This window comes from Triticum aestivum, chromosome 7A (genome assembly GCF_018294505.1).
Source record: "Triticum aestivum cultivar Chinese Spring chromosome 7A, IWGSC CS RefSeq v2.1, whole genome shotgun sequence".
In the NCBI taxonomy this organism is placed as follows: domain Eukaryota; kingdom Viridiplantae; phylum Streptophyta; class Magnoliopsida; order Poales; family Poaceae; genus Triticum; species Triticum aestivum.
The window spans coordinates 50167615-50194561 of record NC_057812.1 but is presented as its reverse complement, the minus strand read 5'-3'; the positions used below and the strand labels follow the sequence as shown (position 1 = coordinate 50194561).

At 47.3% G+C, this 26947-nt stretch overlaps 1 long non-coding RNA gene across 1 annotated transcript in view; it reads left to right on the top strand.

Annotated features, from left to right (window-relative positions):
* LOC123151574 (uncharacterized) overlaps positions 1-21547 on the top strand; it is a 61579-nt gene extending 40032 nt beyond the window's left edge. The window contains exon 3 of the long non-coding RNA XR_006475719.1: positions 21466-21547. This is a non-coding gene — a long non-coding RNA (uncharacterized lncRNA). The remainder of the gene's footprint in view (positions 1-21465) is intronic.
* The last annotated feature ends 5400 nt before the right edge of the window (positions 21548-26947 follow it).

The window sequence follows — 26947 nt, the reverse complement described above, 5'->3', positions numbered from 1 at the left end:
TCCGAACGGGGAATCGACGCCAACCCAGAAAAGATCGGCACTATTCTCCGAATGAAACGCCCTGTGCGAGTGCACGATGTCCAGAAGCTTACTGGATGCTTGGCCGCATTAAGTCGATTCATCTCACGACTCGGTGAAAAGGCACTGCCCTCTTTACCGACTGATGAAAAAGGCTGACAAGTTCGAGTGGACTCCAGAAGCTGATGCAGCGTTTGCCGAGCTAAAAGCTCTGCTCTCCACCCAGCCGGTGCTTGCTGCTCCAATCGGCAAAGAGCCTCTGTTGCTCTACATCGCAGCCACAGGACAAGTCGTCAGTACTGTGCTAACGGTCGAGCGGGAAGAAGAAGGAAAAGCTCTCAAAGTTCAGCGCCCAGTGTATTATTTGTCTGAAGTCTTGACTCCATCCAAGCAGAGATATCCTCATTATCAGAAGCTTGTGTATGGAATATACATGACCACAAAGAAGGTTGCTCATTATTTCTCTGACCATTCAATCACAGTCGTCAGCGACGCTCCACTATCAGAGATTTTGCACAACAGAGATGCAACTGGTCGAGTGGCCAAATGGGCGATTGAACTTCTTCCCCTTGATATCAAGTTCGAGGCAAAGAAAGCCATTAAGTCCCAGGCAATAGCAGATTTCCTCGTCGAGTGGATCGAACAGCAGCAGCCGACTGAAGTTCACTCGGAGCATTGGACCATGTTTTTCGATGGTTCTAAGATGTTGAATGGTTCCGGTGCTGGGGTTGTCCTGGTTTCCCCCAGAGGAGATAAGCTCAGATATGTGCTCCAGATTCACTTTGATTCCTCCAACAATGAGGCAGAATATGAGGCCCTCCTATATGGGTTGCGCATGGCCATTTCACTCGGCGTCCGTCGCCTAATGGTCTATGGCGACTCGGATTTAGTGGTCAATCAGGTGATGAAAGAGTGGGACGTGAGAAGCCCAGCCATGACTGGATACTGCAGTGCAGTGAGGAAGCTGGAGAAAAAGTTCGAGGGGTTGGAGCTCCACCATATACCCCGACTGAAGAATCAAGCAGCTGATGATCTAGCAAAGATAGGTTCCAAGAGAGAAGCCATTCCGAGTGGCGTATTCTTGGAGCATATACATACTCCGTCAGTCAAAGAAGACCCTTTCACAGAAGAAACTCCGCAGCCTAAGAGCGCCACAGATCCGACTGAAGTGGAAGTCCCAGCAGTGGTCGACTTGGTCATGGAGGTTTTGGTGGTCGTTCCCGACTGGACGATTCCGTACGTCGCATATATCTTGAGGAAAGAGCTTCCGGAGAATGAGGAAGAGGCTCGACAGATCGTCCGTCGATCTAAAGCCTTTACCGTAATCAAAGGACAATTATACAGAGAAAGTGCGACTGGAGTCGGCCAGAAGTGCATAACGCCAGAAGAAGGTCGACTCATCCTCAATGATATTCACTCAGGGACCTGCGGTCACCATGCGTCCTCTCGGACCATCGTGGCCAAGGCATACCGAGCCGGATTTTACTGGCCCAAGGCGAATGAGATGGCAAGGGAGATAGTGGATAAGTGCGAGGGATGTCAGTTCTACTCGAATATGTCGCACAAGCCTGCGTCAGCTTTGAAGACCATCCCACTCGTCTGGCCTTTTGCGGTTTGGGGGCTGGACATGGTCGGCCCTTTGAGAACAGGACGAAGTGGCTTCACACATGTACTGGTGGCAGTCGACAAGTTCACCAAGTGGATCGAGGCTAAGCCAATCAAGAGCCTCGACACCGGTACTGCTGTTAGCTTCATCAGGGAACTAATATTCAGATATGGAGTCCCGCACAGCATCATTACGGATAATGGGTCAAACTTTGACTCAGAGGAATTCAGAACCTTCTGCAACTCCCAGGGCACACGGGTCGACTACGCATCAGTCGCCCATCCGCAGTCGAATGGACAAGCAGAGCGAGCTAATGGACTGATTCTCAAGGGACTGAAGCCGCGACTGATGCGTGATCTCAAACACGCGGCTGGAGCTTGGGTCGACGAACTTCCATCTGTACTCTGGGGACTGCGGACCACGCCCAATCGGTCGACCGGAAGAACTCCATTCTTCTTGGTCTATGGAGCTGAAGCAGTCTTGCCGAGTGACCTTCTGCATAATGCTCCTCGAGTCGAAATCTATAACGAAGCAGAAGCTGAACAAGCGCGGCAGGACGCAGTCGACCTTTTGGAGGAAGAAAGGGAGATGGCTCTGATCCGCTCGACCATCTACCAACAAGATCTGCGCCGTTTCCACGCCCGAAATGTGAGAGGTCGAGCCTTCCAGGAAGGGGATCTGGTTCTCCGAGTGGATCAGCACAAACCACACAAGCTTGCTCCTTCTTGGGAAGGCCCCTTCATCGTCACAAAGGTTCTCCACAACGGGGCGTACCGTCTTTACAACGTCGAGCATAATATCGACGAGCCCCGAGCTTGGAACGCGGAGCTACTCCGCCCATTTTACACTTAAGTTTTATCACTCGGATGAGTTGCAATAAAGTACTTCTGTAGTTCATGGGTTTAGAAATAATAGTGTCATCACTTTTTATCTTTGTCCATATAAAAACTCCCCCTCAGTGGGTGGCTTAGCCGCGAATCCGTTTCGCCTAAGTTTGTAAAAATCCTACCGAGTGGTGAGCCAGACTCTCACTCGGAGGCTTAGCTGCGAATCCGTTTCGCCTAAGTTTATCAAAATCCTACCGAGTGGCAAGCCAGCCTTCCACTCGGAGGCTTAGCTGCAGCTTCGTGCTCGCCTAAGTTATAAAAATCCTACCGAGTGGTAAGCCAGCCTTCCACTCGGGGGCTTAGCTGCAGTCCAAGCACTCGCCTAAGTTTATCAAAATCCTACCGAGTGGTAAGCCAGCCTTCCACTCGGAGGCTTAGCTGCAGCTTCGTGCTCGCCTAAGTTATAAAAATCCTACCGAGTGACGAGCGATCCTCTCACTCGGGGGCTTAGCTGCAGTCCAAGCACTCGCCTAAGTTTATCAAAATCCTACCGAGTGGTAAGCCAGCCTTCCACTCGAAGGCTTAGCTGCAGCTTCGTGCTCGCCTAAGTTTATCAAAATCCTACCGAGTGGTAAGCCGGCCTTCCACTCGGGGGCTTAGCTGCAGTCCAAGCACTCGCCTAAGTTTATCAAAATCCTACCGAGTGGTAAGCCAGCCTTCCACTCGGAGGCTTAGCTGCAGCTTCGTGCTCGCCTAAGTTATAAAAATCCTACCGAGTGACGAGCGATCCTCTCACTCGGGGGCTTAGCTGCAGTCCAAGCACTCGCCTAAGTTTATCAAAATCCTACCGAGTGGTAAGCCAGCCTTCCACTCGGAGGCTTAGCTGCAGCTTCGTGCTCGCCTAAGTTTATCAAAATCCTACCGAGTGGTAAGCCGGCCTTCCACTCGGGGGCTTAGCTGCAGTCCAAGCACTCGCCTAAGTTTATCAAAATCCTACCGAGTGGTAAGCCAGCCTTCCACTCGGAGGCTTAGCTGCAGCTTCGTGCTCGCCTAAGTTTATCAAATCCTACCGAGTGGTAAGCCGACCTTCCACTCGGGGGCTTAGCTGCAGTCCAAGCACTCGCCTAAGTTTATCAAAATCCTACCGAGTGGTAAGCCAGCCTTCCACTCGGAGGCTTAGCTGCAGCTTCGTGCTCGCCTAAGTTATAAAAATCCTACCGAGTGACGAGCGATCCTCTCACTCGGGGGCTTAGCTGCAGTCCAAGCACTCGCCTAAGTTTATCAAAATCCTACCGAGTGGTAAGCCAGCCTTCCACTCGGAGGCTTAGCTGCAGCTTCGTGCTCGCCTAAGTTATAAAAATCCTACCGAGTGACGAGCGATCCTCTCACTCGGGGGCTTAGCTGCAGTCCAAGCACTCGCCTAAGTTTATCAAAATCCTACCGAGTGGTAAGCCAGCCTTCCACTCGGAGGCTTAGCTGCAGCTTCGTGCTCGCCTAAGTTTATCAAAATCCTACCGAGTGGTAAGCCGGCCTTCCACTCGGGGGCTTAGCTGCAGTCCAAGCACTCGCCTAAGTTACAAAAATCCTACCGAGTGAAGAGCGACCCTCTCACTCGGAGGCTTAGCTGCAGTCCAAGCGCTCGCCTAAGCACAGGCACCTTGCTTTGAATCTGCATAAGACATTTTGAGCCAAAGGCAATCATATCCAAGCGCCAAATTCAAGCTTGAATCGATATTTAAAGGGACCGAAAGTGCTCAGGCGTCAAGCCTGTTAAAGTTTGTCGGTTACAATTCCACTCGGCATACCGAGGCAAATTTAAAGAGTCGAGCCAGAAGAAGTTTTTCACCCCTCCTGCGGAGGGCTGGAAGGTGCAACGAATTCATCAAGGTCAATTCCGTCGGCGATCCGAGTGGCAGCTGCAAGGAAAGTCTCCATAAAGGACCTGAAGTCGTGCTTCTTGGTATTGGCCACCCGAAGGGCTGCCAGCTTCTCCTCTCGTGCATCTTTGCAGTGGACTCGGGCCAGACACAGAGCGACATCTGCACCACACCGAGCCGAGGACTTCTTCCACTCTTGCACTCGACCAGGGATCGTGTTCAAGCGGGCCATCAGCGACTCAAGGTCATTCTGAAGTGTCTCCTCAGGCCAGAGCGTCGAGTCGATGCGAGATGTGGCGGCCTTCAGCCTTGCGAGATAGTCCACGACAGCTGCAACACGCGACTCCAGTCGGAAGACATCCATGGCAACTTCGTCGTTCACCGGAGAATTGACGGGGTCAAGGTTTGGCTCCAGTCGGCTGGTTTCTTCTTCAAAGTTTTGCCAAAATTCTGCAAGGATGATCATTAAGTCAAAGAGATAGTCGAATGGAAATATTTGCCAAACATGAAGATTTACCTTCAAGCATAAGAAACAGCTTCTTGGCAAGGCCACTCAGGAAGGTTTCCAGTTCAGTTTTCTTCTCAGTCAATTTGCTGACTTGGTCGGTCAGGGCAGCTTTGTCAGTTCTCAGTCGACTGACCTCCTTGTTGGCAATCCCAAGAGAAGTTTTCAGATTGGTATTGTCTTGTTCGAGCTTGGTGACTGAAGCCAACTTCTCGTCAGCAAGCTTGATCTTCTCAGCTAGCTCAAGGTCTTTCTTCTGCTGGGCCTCCCTTACCTTACCTGCAAGTTACAGCAAGATCAGATGCCGAAACTAGCAAGGGAAAAAGCAGTCGTCAGGGTCTCACCAAACATACCTTCGGTCTCCTCCTTTGCCTTTGCCAGCTTCTCCTGAACCAGCTTCAAGCTCAGCTCGACTTGAGTATGCTTCTGTTCCAGCTCTGAGTAGCGAGCCACAAGATCACAGGAGTTCTGCGAAGAACCAATCGACTAAACGTCAAACGTAACTCACTTCCGAGTGAAAAAGGGAAAAACACACGTTTCTAAGACTACAGCCGAATACAAGCATTCGACCGTAGTCTCGGGGACTACACCCAGTGGGTGCACTCAGCGTGCCCCCACTAATCCTGTCGAAAACAAAGTCGACCAGTCGACCTTTAAAAAAAAAAACAGTGTGCAAGACACATTCTCTAAGACTGTGATCAACTGCCAGCAGTCGACCTCAGCCTTGGGGACTACACCCAGTGGGTGCACTCAGCGTGCCCCCACCGGTTTGCGAAATCCAGTCGACCGGTCGACTGACAGAAAGATTGATATCATAAAGCCTAAGGCCGACTGCCAGCAGTCGGCCTTAGCCTTGGGGACTACACCCAGCGGGTGCACTCAGCGTGCCCCCGCTAACACGGTGTTTATTCAACACACCCAGTGGGTGGCTAATATAAATCCCGGAAAAGAAAAGCTTCTGGTAGCATATCCAACAGAACAAACAGCAGTCGACTGACCTGGACATTGCTTTGGAGGGCAGAGCTGGCGTCATAAGCTGCCTGGCTCGCATCCCGGATGGTCTTCAGCTGCTCCATCATGAGCCCCGCCTGGCGTATTGCCTCCTTCGCTGCACCAGCTTGGTCCTCTGGGACGTGGTGAGTCGTGAAGAGGGAAGGCTGCTGAGCACTCGACAGTGGATTCGCGAAGGACACTGTGTGTCGAGTGGTGTTCTCTTCCTCCACAGTCAGAGTCTCAGGCGCCGTCACGTCCTGAGGCACCTTACTGGCGGGCGTTTTCCGACTCTTCCTGTGTGCCAGTGGTTCTTCATCCTCGTCGTCGTCAGGAAGATCGATAACAGTATGGGGCGGAACTGCGAAGAAGAATCAGGATCAGAGGTCGCAAATCAGTCGACTAACAACGGTGTTAAGAATACAGTACCTGGGTTCGAAGTTGCCGCATCCTCCATCTCGTGGTCTTCGGCCCGGGCCGAAGTCTCAGAGGTAGCAGCACTGCAACTCCAAAGAATCAGTCGACTAACATTAGCGTCGACCAAAGACAAAGTTCGCACAGAGTAAGAAAATATGAGCAACGCAATTACCCTGATATGGTAGGGATGGACACCTTCATCTTCGGCAAGAGCTTGGTCGGCTTCGATGAGGCCGCCCTGGGCTGCTTCGGCGCCTTTTCAGTCGGCGCCGGAGAGGTGGTCCGAGGGCGCTTGGTCGACTGAATCGCGGTCCCAACCCCCTTACCACGTTCAGTCGAAGGGTCGTGGACAAGCTTCGACCGCCTTTCTGAGCGCGGTGGAACGACCTCCTCCTCCTCTTCTTCCTCGTCCTCGAGGTCATCTTCATCACCTTCGTCATCATCATCGTCGTCATCATCCCCTGCAGCATCCGAATCCCACTCCTCCTCTTCCTGGCTCTCGCCCCCGCTCGCCTCGCCCCCGCTCGCCTCGCCTTCCTCAGCCGAGGCTTGTGCCCCATTGGGCATCGAGTACAGTTCAGTGAGGGCCTAGCAGATGCACAAACAAAGATCAGTCGACCAGTCGACAGGGTTAGCAGAAATGAATACGACAAGGACTCAGTGGAGGACAGAGCAAGTGTACCTTGTTTGGGTTGCTGTTGCGGTCGAGTGGAGGAATCCTTCTGGCTCCGCGCGGGTTGTCCCTGTTTCCGGTAACAGCTACCATCCATCTTTCCAGAGTGACATCGTCGACTTCTTCTGGATGGACTCTAGTTTCGTCTTCGGGCCCACAGTACAACCACATGCAGTGGCTCCGGAATTGAAGGGGTTGGATGCGACGCCTGAGGAAGACCTCCAGAAGATCCATGCCCGTCACCCCCTCCCGAACCAACTGCACCACGCGCTCCATCAACATCTTCACATCGGCTTTCTCCTCCGGAATCAGCTTCAGAGGGGAGGGCTTGTTCACTCGGTCCATGGTAAACGGAGGGAGTCCACTCGACTGCCCTGGCGTCGACTGGACCTGGCAGTAGAACCAAGTCGACTGCCAGCCTCTGACGGACTCGGGAAAGCTCATGGGCGGGAAGGTACTATTGTTCCTCACCTGAATCCCCAGGCCCCCACACATTTGGACGACTCGGGTCTTCTCGTCACCTGGGCTAGCCTTCTTCACGGTCTGAGAGCGACACGTGAAAATGCGTTTGAACAAACCCCAGTGCGGTCGGCAGCCCAAGAAACCCTCACACATGGACACGAATGCAGCAAGATAGGCAATGGAGTTTGGGGTAAAGTGGTGGAGCTGCGCTCCAAAGAAATTCAAGAAGCCACGGAAGAAAATGCTGGGTGGCAAGGAAAACCCTCGGTCAACATGAGTGGCCAGGAGCACGCCCTCACCCTCTTCTGGTTGTGGCTGCCACTCCTTCCCCGGCAACCTCGCAGCTCCGTGAGGGATCAAGCCCTCGTTGGCCATGTCGAGGAGGTCCTTCTCCGTAATGGTCGACTGGATCCAGTCTCCTTGGACCCAGCCTTTCGGCAGGCGGGATCTGGACGAGGACCCCCTGCGGGTGGTGGATCTCCCCTTCACCTTCTCCAATGCCGACGCCTTCTTGGCACGCTCCAGCGCCGCCGTCTTCTCCTTGGCCATGGTCGCCGGCGAAATGCGCGAAGGAAAGTGGTGCGGAGGTGAGAGCGAGCGCGCTGAGCAGAGAGGAAGGAGGCAGAGGGAGAGAGGGAGAATGCTGAGGCGCAGCACAGAAATCCCCGCCGGGCGCATTTATAAGGTCTCTTCCGAGTGGCTGACATGTGGGCCCGGTCGATCTAATCATATCTGGGAGCAGTTATGAGGACTGGGTACGTGGCGAAAAAGGCGGCGCGGAGATCGAGGCGTCTATGCCCCGTCCCATCCGAACGCCACGGTCTGCCCCGCTTCGCGCGCGCCCCCAAATTTCGCACCCCGCGGAATCCGCGAGCAACAAATCAGTCTGTCAGACGCGGTGTTTCCGGCGATCCGTCGCTCGGAGATCGTCGAAGCTCGAAAGATCACTCGACGCAAAAATAGAATGGATCGAGTCGACCGAAGACAAATTGCTCCCTGTCAACGAAGAGATTTTTGATCCAGAACAGCGCACAACTAAAGCGCAAAGGTTAATCGAAAACGACATCAACGCCTTCTTCACTCGAAGCCTCAATCCATTCGGGGGCTAATGATGGGGTTATGTACCTAGGGTAGGGTCATGGACCTGTTCCAAGTAACTTACCCTAGGACATCCCTAGAAAAGGTCGCCTTCCAGTCGACCAACGAGGATTCACTCGACTGGCCCGAAGGACTCGACCACGAAGACTCACTCGACCATCTGGAGGTCAAGAGGCACTCTGCACCGCAACGGCCTGTAATTAAGTAGACTTTATGATAGTAAAGGCTCTTTATGTGGGGCGTTACCAGTAACGCCCCAGACTTAACTCACCTTAAACCCTCTCCTACGTGGGCTGGCTGGGGTCCTGGCGCACTCTATATAAGCCACCCTCCTCCACAGGCAGAAGGGTTCGGTACCTTGTAATCCATACATTCATAATCCACTCGACCGCCTCCGGGCTCCGAGACGTAGGGCTGTTGCTTCTTCCGAGAAGGGCCTGAACTCGTACATCCTTTGTGCTTACAACCTCTCCGTAGCTAGGACCTTGCCTCTCCATACCTACCCCCCACTCTACTGTCAGGCTTAGAACCACGACAGTGGGAAAATCACATTTGTTAAAAAACTGGCTTAAGTCCAAATGGCCCCTCCGGAATGCGGTCATTTTTTCGACCACCTCCAAATCACCTCAATTTTGGCACACATGATCTCTTGCACAAACAAAGCTAGGTTTCCAAGGTTTTATATTTTTTTGAATTTTTTATTAATTTATAATGCCCTCTAGACTGACTGGTCAAAAATTGGTCTATACCTCAGGGGGGCATTGTAAAATATTCTTTTTCCAAATTTTCTTTCATAGGCATGTTTGGAACATGTGGGTCGCCATGTGTGAGAAAATTTGGGTGATTTAGAGCTGGTGGGAAAATCACATTTGTTCAAAAACTGGTTTAAATTAGACCAAATGGCCCCTCCTGAATGCGGTCATTTTTTCGACCATCTCCAAATTGGCTCAATTTTGGCACACATGATCTCTTGCACAAACAAAGCTAGGTTTCCAAGGTTTTATTTTTTTTATTTTTTTGTTTGTTTATAATTCCCTCTAGACTGATGATACATCCATTTTGCATCATGCTTTTATATCGATATTTATTGCATTATGGGTTGTTATTTCACATTATGTCACAATACTTATGGCTATTCTCTCTTATTTTACAAGATTTACATAAGGAGGGAGAATGCCGGCAGCTGGCATTCTGGGCTGGAAAAGGAGCAAATATTAGAGACCTATTCTGCACAACTCCAAAAGTCCTGAAACTCCACGGAACACCTTATAATAAATATTGAAAAATCCTCGCCAAAGATGAAGACCAGGGGGCCCACACCCTGCTCACGAGGGTGGGGGGCGCGCCCCCCTACCTCGTGGGCCCCCTGGTGGCTCTCCGATGACCATCTTCTCTTATATGAAGTCTTTCATCGAGAAAAAATAAAGAGGCAACCTTTCGGGACGAAACTCTGCCGCCACGAGGCGGAACCTTGGTGGATCCAATCTAGAGCTCCGGCAGAGCTGTTTTGCCGGGGAAACTTCCCTCCCGGAGGGGGAAATCATCGCCATCGTCATCACCAACGCTCCTCTTATCGGGAGAGGGCAATCTCCATCAACATCTTCACCAGCACCATCTCATCTCCAAACCCTAGTTCATCTCTTGTATCCAATTCTTGTCTCCAAGTCCGGGATTGGTGCTAGTAGGTTGCTAGTAGTGTTGATTACTCCTCGTAGTTGATGCTAGTTGGTTTAATTGGTGGAAGATCATATGTTCAGATCCTATATGCATATTAATAGCCCTTTGATTATGAACATGTTTATGCTTTTTGAGTAGTTGCGTTTGTTCCTGAGGACAAGGGAGAAGTCTTGCTAATAGTAGTCATGTGAATTTGGTATTCATTCGATATTTTGATGAGATGTATGTTGTCTAGCCTCTAGTGGTGTTATGTGAACGTTCACTACATAACACTTCACCATTATTTGGGCCTGGAGGAAGGCATTGGGAAGTAATAAGTAGATGATGGGTTGCTAGAGTGACAGAAGCTTAAACCCTATTTTATGCGTTGCTTCGTAAGGGGCTGATTTGGATCCATATGTTTCATGCTATGGTTAGGTTTACCTTAATACTTTTGTTGTAGTTGCAGATGCTTGCAATAGAGGTTAATCGTAATTGGGATGCTTGTTCAAGTAAGAACAGCACCCAACCACTGGTCCACCTACATATCAAATTATCAAAGTACCGAACGCGAATCATATGAACGTGATGAAATCTAGCTTGACGATATTCCCATGTGTCCTCGGGAGCGCTTTTCCTTATATAAGAGTTTGTCCAGGCTTGCCATTTTCTACAAAAAGGATTGGTCCACCTTGCTGCACTTTATTTACTTTTGTTACTTGTTGCTCGTTACAACTTATCCTATCGCAAAACTATCTATTACCACTTATTTCAGTACTTGTAGAGAATACCTTGCTGGAAACCTCTTATCATTTCCTTCTGCTCCTCGTTGGGTTCGACACTCTTACTTATCAAAAGGACTACGATAGATCCCCTATACTTGTGGGTCATCAAGACTCTTTTCTGGCGCCGTTGCCGGGGGGTGAAGCGCCTTTGGTAGGTGGAATTTGGTAAGGAAAAATTTATATAGTGTGGTGAAATTTACTGTCACTTGTTACTATGGAAAGTAATCCTCTGAGGGGCTTGTTTGGGGTATCTTCACCCCGACCAGTAGAGCAAAGAGTTGCTCCTCAACCTACTGAAAATGAAAATGCTTGCTTTGAAATTCCTTTGGGTATGGTAGAAAAACTGCTAGCTAATCATTTTTTAGGAGATGGATCAAAACATCCTGATGAGCATCTAATATGTGTGGATGAAGTTTGTGGATTATTTAAGCTTGCAGGTGTACCCGGAGATGTTGTTTAGAAGAAGGTCTTCCCTTTATCTTTGAAGGGAGATGCATCGACATGGTATAGGCTATGTGATGATATGGAGTCTTGGGACTACAAACGATTGAAATTGGAATTTTATCAAAAGTTTTATCCTATGCATCTTGTTCATCGTGATCGCAATTATATATATAATTTTTGGCCTCGCGAAGGAGAAAGCATCGCTCAAGATTGGGGGAGGCTTAAATCAATGTTATATTCATGCCCCAATCATGAGCTCTCAAGAGAAATGATTATTCAAAAATTTTATGCTCGGCTTTCTGATAGCAATCACACCATGCTTGATACTTCTTGTGCTGACTCTTTTATGATGAAGACAATTGAATTCAAATGGGATTTATTGGAAATAATTAAATGCAACTCTGAAGATTGGGACCTCGACAATCGTAAGGAGTCAGGTATGACACCTAAGTTTGATTGTGTTAAATCTTTTATGGATACCGATATTTTCCGTAAGTTTAGCACTAAATATGGACTTGATCCTGAGATAGTAGCCTCTTTCTGTGAATCTTTTGCTACTTATGTTGATCTCCCCAAGGATAAGTGGTTTAAATATCATCCTCCCATAGAAGTAAAAGTAGCTGCACCTATTAAAGTTGAAGAAAAGACTATCACTTATAATGATCCTATTGTTCCTACTTCTTATGCTAAGAAACCACCTTTCCCTGTTAGAATAAAGGATCATGCTAAAGCTTTAACTGTGGTTCGTAAAAGCAATATTAAAATATACACACCTCCTGAGCAAGTTAAAGTTGAACCTAATATTGCTATTGTCAAAGAACTTTTGTCTGATAATATAGATGGGCATGTTATTTACTTCTGTAATGAAACTGCTAGAATTGCTAAACCCCGTGATACAAATAAACCTAGACCTGTGGTAGGCATGCCTGTTATTTCTGTTAAAATAGGGGATCATTGTTATCATGGCTTATGTGATATGGGTGCTAGTGCTAGTGCAATACCTCATTCCTTATAATAAGAAATTATGCATGACATTGCACCCGTTGAGTTAGAAGAAATTGATGTCACTATTAAACTTGCTAATAGAGATACTATATCACCAATGGGAATTGTTAGAGATGTTGAAGTCTTGTGTGGGAAAACTAAATATCCTGCTAATTTTCTTGTTCTTGATTCCCCACAAGATAGCTTTTGTCCCATTATATTCGGTAGACCCTTCTTGAATACTGTTAATGCTACCATAGATTGCACAAGGAATGTTGTTACTGTCGGGTTAGATGATATGACTCATGAATTTAACTTCTCTAAATTTAGTAAAAAACACCGTGAAGAAGAATTGCCAGTAAGGATGAAATTATTGGTCTTGCTTCTCTTGACGTACCCCTAGTAATCCTTTAGAACATTATTTACTAGACCATGAGAATGATATGTTTATGAATGAAAGAAGGGAAATAGATGAAGTATTCTTTAAACAGGAACCTATTCTGAAACACAATTTGCCTGTTGAAATCTTAGGGGATCCCCCTCCACCTAAGGGTGATCCCGTGTTTGAGGTTAAACCGTTGCCTGGTAATCTTAAATATGCTTATCTTGATGAAAAGAAGATATATCCTGTTATTATTAGTGCTAACCTTTCAGAGCATGAAGAAGAAAGATTATTGAAAACTCTGAAGAAGCACCGTGCTGCTATTGGATATACTCTTGATGATCTTAAGGGCATTAGTCCCACTCTGTGTCAACATAAAATAAATTTGGAAGCGGATGCCAAACCAGTTCGTGATCCTCAGCGATGTCTGAATCCTAAAATGAAAGAAGTGGTAAGAATAGAAATACTAAAGCTTCTGGAGGCAGGTATAATTTATCTCATTGCTGATAGTCAGTGGGTAAGCCCTGTTCATTGTGTCCCTAAGAAGGGAGGTATAACTGTTGTTCCTAATGATAAAGATGAATTGATTCCACAAAGAATTATTACAGGTTATAGGATGGTAATTGATTTCCGCAAATTAAATAAGGCTACTAGAAAATATCATCACCCCTTACCTTTTATCGATCAAATGCTAGAAAGATTATGCAAACATACAGATTATTGCTTTCTAGATGGTTATTCTGGTTTTTCTCAAATACCTGTGTCAGCTAAAGATCAATCAAAGACTACTTTTACATGCCCTTTTGGTACTTTTGCTTATAGACGTATGCCCTTTGGTTTATGTAATGGACCTGCTACCTTTCAAAGATGCATGATGGCTATATTCTCTGACTTTTGTGAAAAAATTTGTGAGGTTTTCATGGACGACTTTTCCGTCTATGGATCTTCTTTTGATGATTGCTTGAGCAATCTTGATCGAGTTTTGCAGAGATGTGAAGAAACTAAACTTGTCTTTAATTGGGAAAAGTGCCACTTTATGGTTAATGAAGGTATTGTCTTGGGGCATAAAGTTTCTGAAAGAGGTATTGAAGTTGATAAAGCCAAGGTTGATGCTATTGAAAAGATGCCATGTCCCAAGGACATTAAAGGTATAAGAAGTTTCCTTGGTCACGCCGGATTTTATAGGAGGTTCGTTAAGGACTTCTCAAAAATTTCTCGGCCTCTGACTAATTTATTGTGAATAGATCATCACTTGAACATAAGTAATCATGTGATAATATCTATATATGTTGCTGTTAAGAGAATAATCATGATTCCTTCATGTCCGTATTTTATTTTTATCGATGCCTCTACCTCTAAACATGGGGACATATTTATTGTTATCGGCTTTCGCTTGAGGACAAACGAGGTCTAAGCTTGGGGGAGTTGATACGTCCATTTTGCATCATGCTTTTATATCGATATTTATTGCATTATGGGCTGTTATTTCACATTATGTCACAACACTTATGGCTATTCTCTCTTATTTTACAAGGTTTACATAAGGAGGGAGAATGCCGGCATCTGGAATTCTGGGCTGGAAAAGGAGCAAATATTAGAGACATATTCTGCACAACTCCAAAAGTCCTGAAACTCCACGGAACACCTTATAATAAATAATGAAAAATCCTCGCCAAAGATGAAGACCAGGGGGCCCACACCCTGCTCACGAGGGTGGGGGAGCCCCCCCCCCCTAGGGCGTGCCCCCTTACCTCGTGGGCCCCTTGGTGGCTCTCCGATGATCATCTTCTCCTATATGAAGTCTTTCGTCGAGAAAAAAAATAAAGAGGCAACCTTTCGGGACGAAACTCTGCCGCCACGAGGCGAAACCTTGGCGGATCCAATCTAGAGCTCCGGTAGAGCTGTTTTGCCGGGGAAACTTCCCTCCCGGAGGGGGAAATCATCGCCATCGTCATCACCAACGCTCCTCTCATCAGGAGAGGGCAATCTCCATCAACATCTTCACCAGCACCATCTCATACCAAACCCTAGTTCATCTCTTGTATCCAATTCTTGTCTCCAAGTCCGGGATTGGTGCTAGTAGGTTGCTAGTAGTGTTGATTACTCCTTGTAGTTGATGCTAGTTGGTTTGATTGGTGGAAGATCATATGTTCAGATCCTATATGCATATTAATACCCCTCTGATTATGAACAAGTTTATGCTTTGTGAGTAGTTACGTTTGTTCCTGAGGACAAGGGAGAAGTCTTGCTAATAGTAGTCATGTGAATTTGGTATTCGTTTGATATTTTGATGAGATGTATGTTGTCTAGCCTCTAGTGGTGTTATGTGAACATCGACTACATAACACTTCACCATTATTTGGGCCTAGAGGAAGGCATTGGGAAGTAATAAGTATATGATGGGTTGCTAGAGTGACAGAAGCTTAAACCCTAGTTTATGCGTTGCTTCGTAAGGGGCTGATTTGGATCCATATGTTTCATGCTATGGTTAGGTTTACCTTAATACTTTTGTTGTAGTTGTGGATGCTTGCAATAGAGGTTAATCATAAGTGGGATGCTTGTTCAAGTAAGAACAACACCCAAGCACTGGTCCACCCACATATCAAATTATCAAAGTACCGAACGCGAATCATATGAACGTGATGAAATCTAGCTTGACGATATTCCCATGTGTCCTCGGGAGCACTTTCCCTTATATAAGAGTTTTTCCAGGCTTGTCCTTTGCTACAAAAAGGATTGGGCCACCTTGCTGCACTTTATTTACTTTTGTTACTTGTTGCTCGTTACAACTTATCCTATCACAAAACTATCTGTTACCACTTATTTCAGTACTTGCAGAGAATACCTTGCTGGAAACCGCTTATAATTTCGTTCTCCTCCTGGTTCGACACTCTTACTTATCGAAAGGACTACGATAGATCCACTATACTTGTGGGTCATCAACCAGCTGGTCAAAAAATCGGTCTATACCTAGGGGGCGTTGTAAAATATTCTTTTTCCAAATTTTCTTTCATAGGCATGATTGGCACATGTGGGTCACCATGTGCAAGAAAATTTGGGTGATTTTGAGGTGGTGGGAAAAATCACATTTGTGCAAAAACTGGCTTATGTTACACCAAATGGCCCCTCCGAAATGCGATGATTTTTTCCACCACCTTCAAATCACCTCAAATTTGGCACACATGATCTCTTGCACAAACAAAGCTAGGTTTGCAAGGTTTTATAGTTTTTTGAATTTTTTATTAATTTATAATGCCATCTAGACTGACTGGTCAAAACATCGGTCTATACCTCAAGCGGGCATTGTAAAATATTATGTTTCCAAACTTTCTTTCATAGCCATGTTTGGCACATGTAGGTCACCATGTACAAGAAAATATGGGTCACAATTTTTGAATTTTTACTTAATTTTTTATGCCCTGCCCAATGCCGGTTCGAAACATCCGGCTTCATGGAGCCACTATAAATTGTACAAAAGGAGATCTTTCATATTACAAATAATCAACTTGCATTTCATGAAAAAACTCCTTCATATTACAAAATCATTACATCTTTATTCAAATGTTGTTTTTTGCACACACACACACACACACACCATCTTTAACTACTTTTTTATTATTATTTGATGAAATGATGGAATATGTGATCAGTTATTGGAATATTTGATCATATGGTGGGGTATTTGCTATTTTTGCTTACTCAAATTATGGAAAGATGTCATATGTGTCGATGAACAATTTCCACTTAGTTTACTAAACAACATTAATTAACTTAACGCAAAGTTTTACATTTGGTCCGATTTGCTTATCGGCAGAGCATGTTGCACATGGCCACAACATGGGAATTTATTGCACCATTGACACAACAAGTTCCACAAGGCCACAACATGGGAAGTATTTGCAGCATGCCTGATCAGTGAAGCAACACGGATGCGGCATGTCTGATCAATGCAAAAGGTAAATTCAAGCAAATCATACATCTAAGGAACCATAATGGCAAATTTAAGGGACACACATATAGATAGCAATATATATTACTACCATAGATAGCAGCATCCACACAGCACACTTGCTGATGTAGACACCTCCAAGTTCAGACCACTAGCATATTAGATAAGTTTAGACCACACATTACAGTACTACACTTAGATAAAAGTTCATACTACATTACCACTAAAAGTTTCCACCATCAGACTACCACATAAAGTTCACCAAAAGAACTGAGGCTTCCTCCATCAAACGACAACCAGGGTCTAGGGCAACTACATGTTAGGGTTTCTCAGGACCTTGTGGAGGGCGGAATGCTGAGACCTGATCTTGTACTCATGACTGCTGATGGATGTAGCCCGACAATGTTCCATCAGATGCTCCAGCATCCCAGACCTGGGCTTGGGCCTACTGCAGTAGGGGCAGCGGTACTTGTCCGTCCTCCAGTTGTAGTACATAGCAGATCCTTGACCCCTGATCTTCAACACCTCCTTCTCTTCAAAGGACTCGACGTTCCCCTCGATCACATCATCTCCAAATTGATACTGCACACATTAATGACTGACATTAATACATTATGCATTCAAATACTATAAACATCTAACACTAACTCAATGCACAAATAACATTTCATCTAGGCCTTACCTCGTACGGCTCATCTTCATCACTATCATAAGGGTAGTACCCAGTTGCGTCCCACTTCCTCTTGTTGCCAACAAGATCCTCCTTCTGCTATATTGTCAACCAAGCAAGTCATTTAAAAGGAATTGAATGGTGGTTCAAATAATGCCATTACAAACAAGTTGATTTTGCATAATGATGGAAAGCTCCTAACTATATTGAAAAGGTGCACAAGTTACACATGGTATGTACATTTCAACAACTAATTCATAGACTATATATGAAGCTATATAGATACTAAACAATAGGGTTATGAACATACAAGTTCATTCATATGGACATACAAATTCAGATTTTGCTTTTGAACATGCATATGAAGGTATAAATGAATACCATTCCTCTCTTATTAACCAATGAAATAGCAGGTTTTGACAGACAATGCAAATAGGACCTTTATATATAACTTCACAAACATGTCAGGTTTTCATTTCATTTGTAAATATTTAGTTCAGAGCAGTTCTCAATGAGCACTCGTATGTCAGAATAAGTGAAATGGTGAAGCCTAACTCCTACATCTAATTAAAATACCCTAACTCCAGCATCTAATTAAAAAACACTAACTCCTAGATCCACTGGAACACTGAATCACAAAGTTTACTTACATATATCATTGGATATAAATGAATCTACTACAAATAACACTAACTCATACATCTAATTAAAATATCATAACTCTTACTTCTACTGCATCATTCAGTCACACCATTTAATTACATTTATCTCTGCCTATAAATGAATCCAATACAAAAGAAACCTAACTAAACATCTACTTAAGAAACACTAACTAGTACATCTACTACATCATTCAATCACAGAATCTATATAACTGTATAAATGAATAATACAAATAAACCTTAACTAATCAACTAATTTAAAAACCATAACTACTACATCTACTGGATGATTCAATCATAGGTCCTACATATAACTGGCTATAAATGAATCCAATACAAGAAAACCCTAACTAAACATCTAATTAAAAACCCTAACTACTGCATCTACTGGATGATTCAAACACAGATTCTATATATAAATGTCTATAAATGAATCCAATACAAATAAACCTTAACTAATTAACTAATTAAAAACCATAACTACCACATCTACGGGATGTGATTCAATTACAAATTCTACTTATCAGTAGCTCTAATTGAATCCAATACAAAAAATCCCCAACTAAACATCTAATTAAAAAACCCTAACTACTACATCTAATCACACATTCTACATATCAGAGGCTATAAATGAATCCAATACAAAAAAAAACCCTAACTAAACATCTAATTAAGAAACCCTAACTACTAAATCTACGTGATGTGATTCAATCACAGATACAACATATCGGTGGCTTTAATTGAAGCCAATACGAAAAATCCCCAACTAAACATCTAATTAAAAAAACCCTAACTACTACACCTACTGGATGTGATTCAATCACACATTCTACATATCATAGGCTATAAATGAATCCAATACAAAAAAAACCCTAACTAAACATCTAATTAAGAAACCCTAACTACTACATCTACGGGATGTGATTCAATCACAGATACAACATATCAGTGGCTTTAATTAAATCCAATACAACAAATCCCCAACTTAACATCTCATTAAAAAAACCTAACTACTTGATCTACTGGATGATTCAATCACAGAATCCAAACTTAACCTTCACTATAAATCAATCAAACATCTAAAAACCCTAACTATCAGAAGGGGATGCAGCAACTAGCAACAACAAAAAACCCTAACACCTAAATCTACTACTTAACGGGGGTAACTAGCAACGGAGGGGACTGCTGGCCAGGATTACCTGCAGGTCCACGTGCTCGCCGCCAGCCTCCGCAGGTCCATCAGATGGGCCGCTCGACGCTGTCACGCCAAGCTCCGGCACGGCTGAGTCCGCCACGGCTGAGTCCGCCATGGCCACCTTCTTCTCATCCAGATCCGCCGCCGCAGCGACCGGTCCAGCGCGTGGGGATGGAGCACCTCCTGCACCCGTGCTACCGACGAGGGCCTGCACGGCATCTGCCACGGTCTCCGCTCCCGTCTTCTGCAGATCTCCGTCCGCGACGGCGGCTTCGCCGCGGCCTTGCTCCATCCAAGCCAGAAGCAAGCATGGGAAGAGAGGGAGGCGGCGGTGGTGAGCGAGCAGGTGGGGTTGCCGGTGAGGGAGACGATGAGGTAGAGCGGAGAGAAGGGAGAGGGAGGCGATTTGGGGGAAATGGGGTGGGCGATGCAGTCGGTGCCCGTTCCCCTCCTCTTATACTAGGGGCCTTTTTTTGGAAACTATCCATGCACACGTGCACGCGCACGACCGCGGGGAAATGCAACCACCAGCGTATAATACACGTACACGCCCGGCGTACAATAATACACGGGCCGGCGCGGGCTCATACGAGGCTCTACGACTGGTCTGCGCGCGCTCTACACGCACCTGAAATGACCATCGTGCCCCTTGTTACGAACTGCCATCGACGCATCTGGACTGTCCTTGTGTTTTTCTCACTCGTGTTCAGCCCACGGGGGAGCACCGGAGCAGAAAGCGATAAGACACCAGAGAAAACCCAACGCAATAATATGGCAAAAAAGGCAGCCTATTTATAGCCTGCACCGTAGCATGGTACGTAAATGTACAGCCCGCACCAGCAATAAGCGGCGACAATTCCGGAAGACGCGACAACAGTGGCACCGTTAAACAAGGATGGCAGGCTCTCGAATAGATAACAGAAGAGGCAAAGCAGCGTCTAGACAGAGCGGTCGAAGCGGCACCCCTGTCCATAAAAGTAAGACGGTACCGCTCAGTTAAACACCAATTATTTTTTGAGTAACAGTTAAACACCAATTAGGCAACTCAGGACATGTGCACAGACCGGAATCCAGTGAAAACTGATGGAAGCACCGATCCACAGGTAAAATCCTAGGTTGGGAAGTCAAACATCTTTGCTGGCCCACATACGACGCAAAATGCTAGGCGAACCAATCAAATAACCAAGCACGTTCAGAAAATTTTGAAAGCAAACTTAGAGACACCACATGACTTTACACAGTCATTTCCCAATTTATTACACGTGCCCTACACCAGTTTACCAAAGAGTCATTTTCATACAAATGGCAAAACGTCGAAGCAAAAACATCCCCAGATATAGGGGCTTTGGATATAATAAAGCATGTCTTCTTATCGGAATTAGTGATTGCCATGTTTGTTGAATTAAAGTTTCACTTCTCAGATTAGTTTACACACATTGGATTTTACTTACGGTACCATATTCAGTGTACAGTGTACCATATTCGGTGATGTACAAGCAAACACTAAATTGTTGCAGTGTACAATGTCCGTGAGTAATTCCTGGCGCTACAAGTTTTAAAATAAAAGGATGACGGGTCTCTACCATATTCAGCCTCCGCTTTAGAATTTGATTTGAACTATAGGACAACCGGTTGCTTTTGGTAATTTATGCCACTAATTCTCGGTCCTTTGTGTGAGCCATGTTTTCCTTGCCCTTTTGCTTCTTATTTACATATTGGTATGCTGTCAGGTTTACTTGCCTACAAGTTTGGTTCCACTTGGTACAGACACTGTGCTCTGCTGTCATCATATCTGTAGTATCAGGATATTGTTACAACCTTGAATGCTGAATTTAAGGATGTCTTATCATGTATTACTTTGACTCCCTTCTGAATTATGAGGTCATCCCATAGTCGTCCACTAATCTGGTGTCTGTTGCATCTTCTTACCCTTATCATCCTCTGTCCAATCTTGCCCTGACTGTGTACAGACTGTCGAATACTTCAAACAATGAGCAATTTGAAGTTCATAAATATGACAAATATCTGAAAATGGATTCATTTTTCTTGAAATAACATTGTGTAGAGTGGAAATACAGAACTATATGTTCCTATTTCAACAACTGGTATTGAATATATGGTCAACCTTCTTAGAAAAAACTACAAAGTCTAAACATCATTGTGTGATGCATATGGAAAATTGTGATGTCTATTTTTCTGAAATATTTTTACTTTAGAAAAAGTTTTAAACATGCCATTGCATTATGTTTCATATTTTTGGCCAAGAAGCTCCGCGGGGCGATGGCACATGGTCGGCAAGGCAGCGTTCTACAGCGCACCAGCCCGCAACAGAGGCGGCGCCCACGGCGCAGCCATGGCCTTCGGTGCGCACCGCGGGGGCAGTGCTACCGGCCGCCGGCACGGCTCCCGAGCTGCTTCCCCAGACGGTGGTGCCCATGGCTGTGGCCCATTGGCCCCAGCCGGGTTCCCTGCGGAGGCATGCGGGTGGCGGCCTCTGACTTGAAGTCTTCTTGAGATTTGTACACCGATTGCTTGGCCGTCGCTTTGTACTGTCACTACGTGTACTGAAGATTAGTTATTTTGCCTTGACTTGGAGTGAGGTGCAGTGGGTTCAGGTTGCTGCTGCTGATTTTTTTGTATGTGATGTTCTAATGATTGTGTGTCTGACCAAGCGTAGTTGCGCTTCTGACAATGTATTGGCCTTCCTTTGCTGCACCGAAGTTAGTGAATTGTTCACCATGCTTGACTTTGTTCTAAGCAGGGAAATTTGTGGTGATTTGTAATCAAACTTGCAAAGAACATCCTTACTTCTGATTATGTTTGAAGAGGTATGATGGATGGTTGATCTGAGACCTACTGTTTGATGTTTGTTTGCCTTTGCTTTCTAACCAGTGAGGGCTGAAGTGACTGAATCTAGAAGTTCTTTAGCGATTGACGCTCTGTCCCAAGTTAAGCATATTCTACTTTCGGTCACTGACCGCAACCCTTACCTCAGTTTTAGTTCCTTGAGGTACCTTTGTGATGCCTTTATTTGTCCATGTCATTATTGTGCCTGCCATATGGAATTTTGAGTTTGAGTATTTATTTCATATTTGGTCAGCTTTCTTATTAAATGATAGCCCTTTGTGCTCCAGTTGAGTTGATTAAATCTTTTTCATATCACCACAGTTGATGAAGCAAAAGAATTCTACGCTCTATTTGGTGTGGGGTAAATATTGCCCTTATCTTTTCTGGGTGTACCGTGAAGTATTTCTCAAATTTGCCCAGGACAATGGATCCAAGAGTTGATGGTTGGAAAGTATGTTTGAAAGGAATGATGGGCATAGTGGTACTTCTTGGGCTTGTCATTACTTCCATCTATTGGGGAGTGAACAAGCTTGTGTTGAATGATCCTTCTCTTCCAAAATCTAACCACAAGAAGAAAAAGGTCAGTAGAATACTTGAATGTGTTTCGTTGACGCGAGCAGTCTTAGAAGATTGGTACATATGTACTTATTTCTGACATCCAAATTTCATCGTACAAAAAGAAATACTCAGTGTAATCTTATTTCTGATGTTTGCAAAAACTAAATTAAAAAATGTTTCATAATGGCACGTGGAGCAGGTTACATTTTAATACCTTTTTTTTGGAAGTTACAAAAGGCCCTAACAAAATCTAAAGCAGACTGGATGACGGTGGACCGGAGCCTTGGGTAGTCTCGTAGCCAAAGTAAAAGTCGGTGATTCTCAAAAAAAAAAGAAGTAAAAGTCGGTTTGCTCACCCTTTTTTCCAGGAGATAAAAACCCCCGACTCCGTGTGCGTTTCTCGATCGCAGCCGGCCGGTTGATCTCCAGCAAATCCGCGCGATCGACATGGAAGCCCGAACGGATCACCAACCACCATCCGGCGATCCTTCGCCGGGGCAACCTCGCTGGGCGTTGCTCCAGGGCAACATGATCTGCGAGGGTCCCGACGCCAGAGCAAGAACACCCACCGCCAGCGACGATCTCGACGCCGAGACCGTGGCGGAAGCTCTGACCTCCGGAGGCCGTCACGTCCGCGCCTCTTTCCGCCTCGCGGCGCCACCGGCGGTGTCACGCCTGCGCGTCGACATCCCCGGCCTGCCGGACGGCACCCAGCTCCTCGCGCAGATCATCGCGGCCCACGCGGACTCGGTCCTTATAGAGATCGAGACCAGCAGACCCGGCAGGTTTGATACTGACAAACGCGACTCGTTGGACTACTTCGTCTATAATGCCGGCGACGCCGCCGCCGACCCTTCCCGCCCGCCGTCGCTGTCGTTGCTGCCCCCTTACCACAAGGGGTCACCCAGGTGGAAGCGACTTCTTCCTGCAGAAACCACTGCCCTCCTGCGCCGCGGCGACGAGGACCTGCTCGTGGCGCGGCTGACTCTCGATGGCACGGAAGGAGAGGCGCCGCTCGAGGCCGAGCTCTGCCTGCTCAGATCCGGCGAGTGGGAGTGGGAGCCCAAGCGTCTTCCGGTCCTCCACGGCGACGGCAAGCGGAAGGAGGTGTCCTTCTGGGAGACCGACACGGTCATCCCAGTCGGCGACCGGTTCCTGTACTGGGTGGACTACTACCGCGGCGTCATCTTCTCGGACGCGTGGGAGGAGACGCCCCAGCTGCGATACGTGTCTCTCCCCGTGGAGACCTTGCTGGAACGCCGACCGCGCGACCACGACCAGGGCTCGAGCTACCGCGGCGTGTGCGCAACGGACGGCGGTGGAGCAGTGAGTTTCGTGGAAGTCTTTCCCCGCTGCTGCTGCGGCTGCCCGGGCACGACCTTCTGCTCGCGCTCCCGCTACGCCTTTAACATAACCACGTGGACGCTGAGGATGGACGACGACATGCCGACGTGGGACAAGGTCGGCGTGGTCGACTCCGACGAGCTCTGGTCGCTCCCTGGCTACGGCGGCGTGCCGCGCACCACGCCAGAGTACCCCATCGTCAGCCTGGACGACCCCGATGTCCTCTGTTTCATGGTGCACAAGCTCCCATACCATATGGAGGACGTTGACGGCGACCATGCGATACGGATGATCGAGGTGGACACGAATCGCATGGAGCTGCGATCCGTCGTCTGTTACGACGAGCACGACGACGGTTTCTGCTCTCCTCCTGAGTTCATTCCCTGCATGATCTCCCGGTACTTCGGCGCCTCCTCTCACAGCTGCCGCCCTCTGGCAAAGCTCCATCAGCAAGCACCGACGGCGGCGGCGGCAACAATTAAACTCGTTTCATCGGATAACAAGGCGGCCATGGCTTCTCCTGGGGAGATGTTGGCGACACTCCGGGAGATAGGTGACCTGGCGCGTGATGACATGCTGAGAGCGTATACCGTTCTTGTGTGTGATGGGAGCCAGTTCAAGTTCAGGTCACTTTTGGCGCTTCCCAAGGACATGAGGAAGGATTACTGCCTGCTGCTCATGCAAAATTGTCTTTAGTTGATTTGCTTCAGTAAAGTTACTACGTACTGATCATGATATGATCGCCATGTGATTACTTCCCATGGAATGTTTGCGTTTTTGTCCAAGAGAAGGTTCAGTAAAGAAAAAAAAACGGGATTGCTATTTTACATGTAGATGCAATATACTTACCTCATATCTAATTAAATATCTAACCATTGGATTCAATCACGAGGATTCATGTTTTCTTTTTGGGTGTGTTTAAGACACATCTAGATGTGCTCTAGTTATTGCACATCTAAGTGAGTTAATCAAGCATAAAGAGGAAAAGAAGAAAGAAAAATAAAATATTGTTATGGCGCTGCTAGAAGGAGGGCGCGAGAGGGCCGGTCGGGGGCCTTTTGCCCACGGCCGGGCAAGATGGAAGGGATTTCCTTCTTAATTCTTGCTTGATTAGATTGATACATCTCCTCTCTTTATATAGAGAGGTTTACTTGACTCCCAAGCAAGGCTTACTTGACCCCTAAGCAAGCGACCCTTATCTTTAATTAAGGCCCCCGGCCGGGCAAGATGGAAGGGATTTCCTTCTTAATTCTTGCTTGATTAGATTGATACATCTCCTCTCTTTATATAGAGAGGTTTACTTGACTCCCAAGCAAGGCTTACTTGACCCCTAAGCAAGCGACCCTTATCTTTAATTAATCCTAAGACTAACGGGCTATACCGCCAGCCCAGGCCCATTACGTACTCTAACACTACACCCCACCTGGACATGCAGCTTGTCCTCGAGCTGCAGTCTAACCATGACTTGATGCAACACAAACCTAACACCTAAAAACAAACCTTTTACATCTCGGCTTGTTTTATTACTCTCAACTTAAAATGGACTGGGACGTTTTATTTTGGACCCCTTAACAAAAAGTGAACACCATCCGCACGTCAGACGTGCACGTGTACAGCCACCTGGATCTCATGGACACCATCTGGACAAAAGGAGTGCATGGGTATGGCCACCTGGAAGTGGTTGCAAGAGCGACCAGCAGAGGCGCCCTTGCGGCGGCCGGCGGAATGCCGTGGTGCTACGCGGTGCGCTCCTGTCGGTGACACCCTGCCTTCTCCCCGATGGACGGCTGTTGGTTGGCACCGCACAGAAAAGAGTGGAGGGCTTGCGATGGAGAATGACAAGGAGGGGTGCGCCCCCCCAACCGCCGATGTCGCAGACTTTGAGGTCGCTGTCCGTGGGGACGAGATCGAGGTCCTTTGCGCTGCGAAGGACAACTGAGAGGAGCGGCAGCTGCAGACCACGCATCTCCCGCACACGCCGACGCGCTAGGAGGCCGCGCGCAGCAGCCTGCAGCCTCACCGCCGCCGACACGTGGCGGATAGCGATCCAAGCCGGAAGCGGTGACGGCGACGGCGGGAACTTGATCTACTGCATGGGGACGCCTTGGGAAAGCGGCGATGGCGACGGCGGGAACTTGATCTGGTGGATCGGGACTCCCGCTGGCGCGGTCGATGCGGGGCCGAAGCTGACTGGCGGGGGCTGCTGCAACTGCAGCGGCTGCTGCGGTGTCGCGCTGGGCAGCGGCAGCGGCTGCTGCGGCGGAGCGTCTGGCGCGGCAGAGGCCACCAGGAGCGGCGGCTGCCACGGCAACCAGGGCGGGGCGGTGGATGGCAGCTGCAGTGGCCCGGCGAGCGCGGCGGAGGCCGCCAGGAGCGGCGACTACCACTGCAGCCAGGGTGGGGCGGTGGATGGCAGCTACAGCAGCCCGGCGAGCGCGGCGGAGGCCGCCTGGTGCGGTGGCAGCCACGGCAGCCACGGCGGTGCGGTGGCGGCGATGGGCGGCGCAGCCTGGTGCGGCCCGTAGGACCCGGCCATGAACAGGTGGATCTCCTTGACCGCCTGGGTTAGGTCCCGCAGCACCCCAAACACCTCCTCCGAGGTGAGGACGGCGGGGGCAGGCGCGACGGAGGACAACGGGAGAGACGGGTGGGGCGGCGGTGAAGACATGATCGAACCGAAGCTAACTGATACCAAATTATTATGGCGCTGCTAGAAGGAGGGCGCGAGAGGGCCGGCCGGGGGCCTTTTGCCCACGGCCGGGCAAGATGGAAGGGATTTCCTTCTTAATTCTTGCTTGATTAGATTGATACATCTCCTCTCTTTATATATAGAGGTTTACTTGACTTCCAAGCAAAGCTTACTTGACCCCTAAGCAAGCGACCCTTATCTTTAATTAACCCTGAGACTAACAGGCTATACCGCCAGCTCAGGCCCATTACATACTCTAACAAATATCCACACGAATCCCAATGTAAGATCAATGACATAGGACTTAGA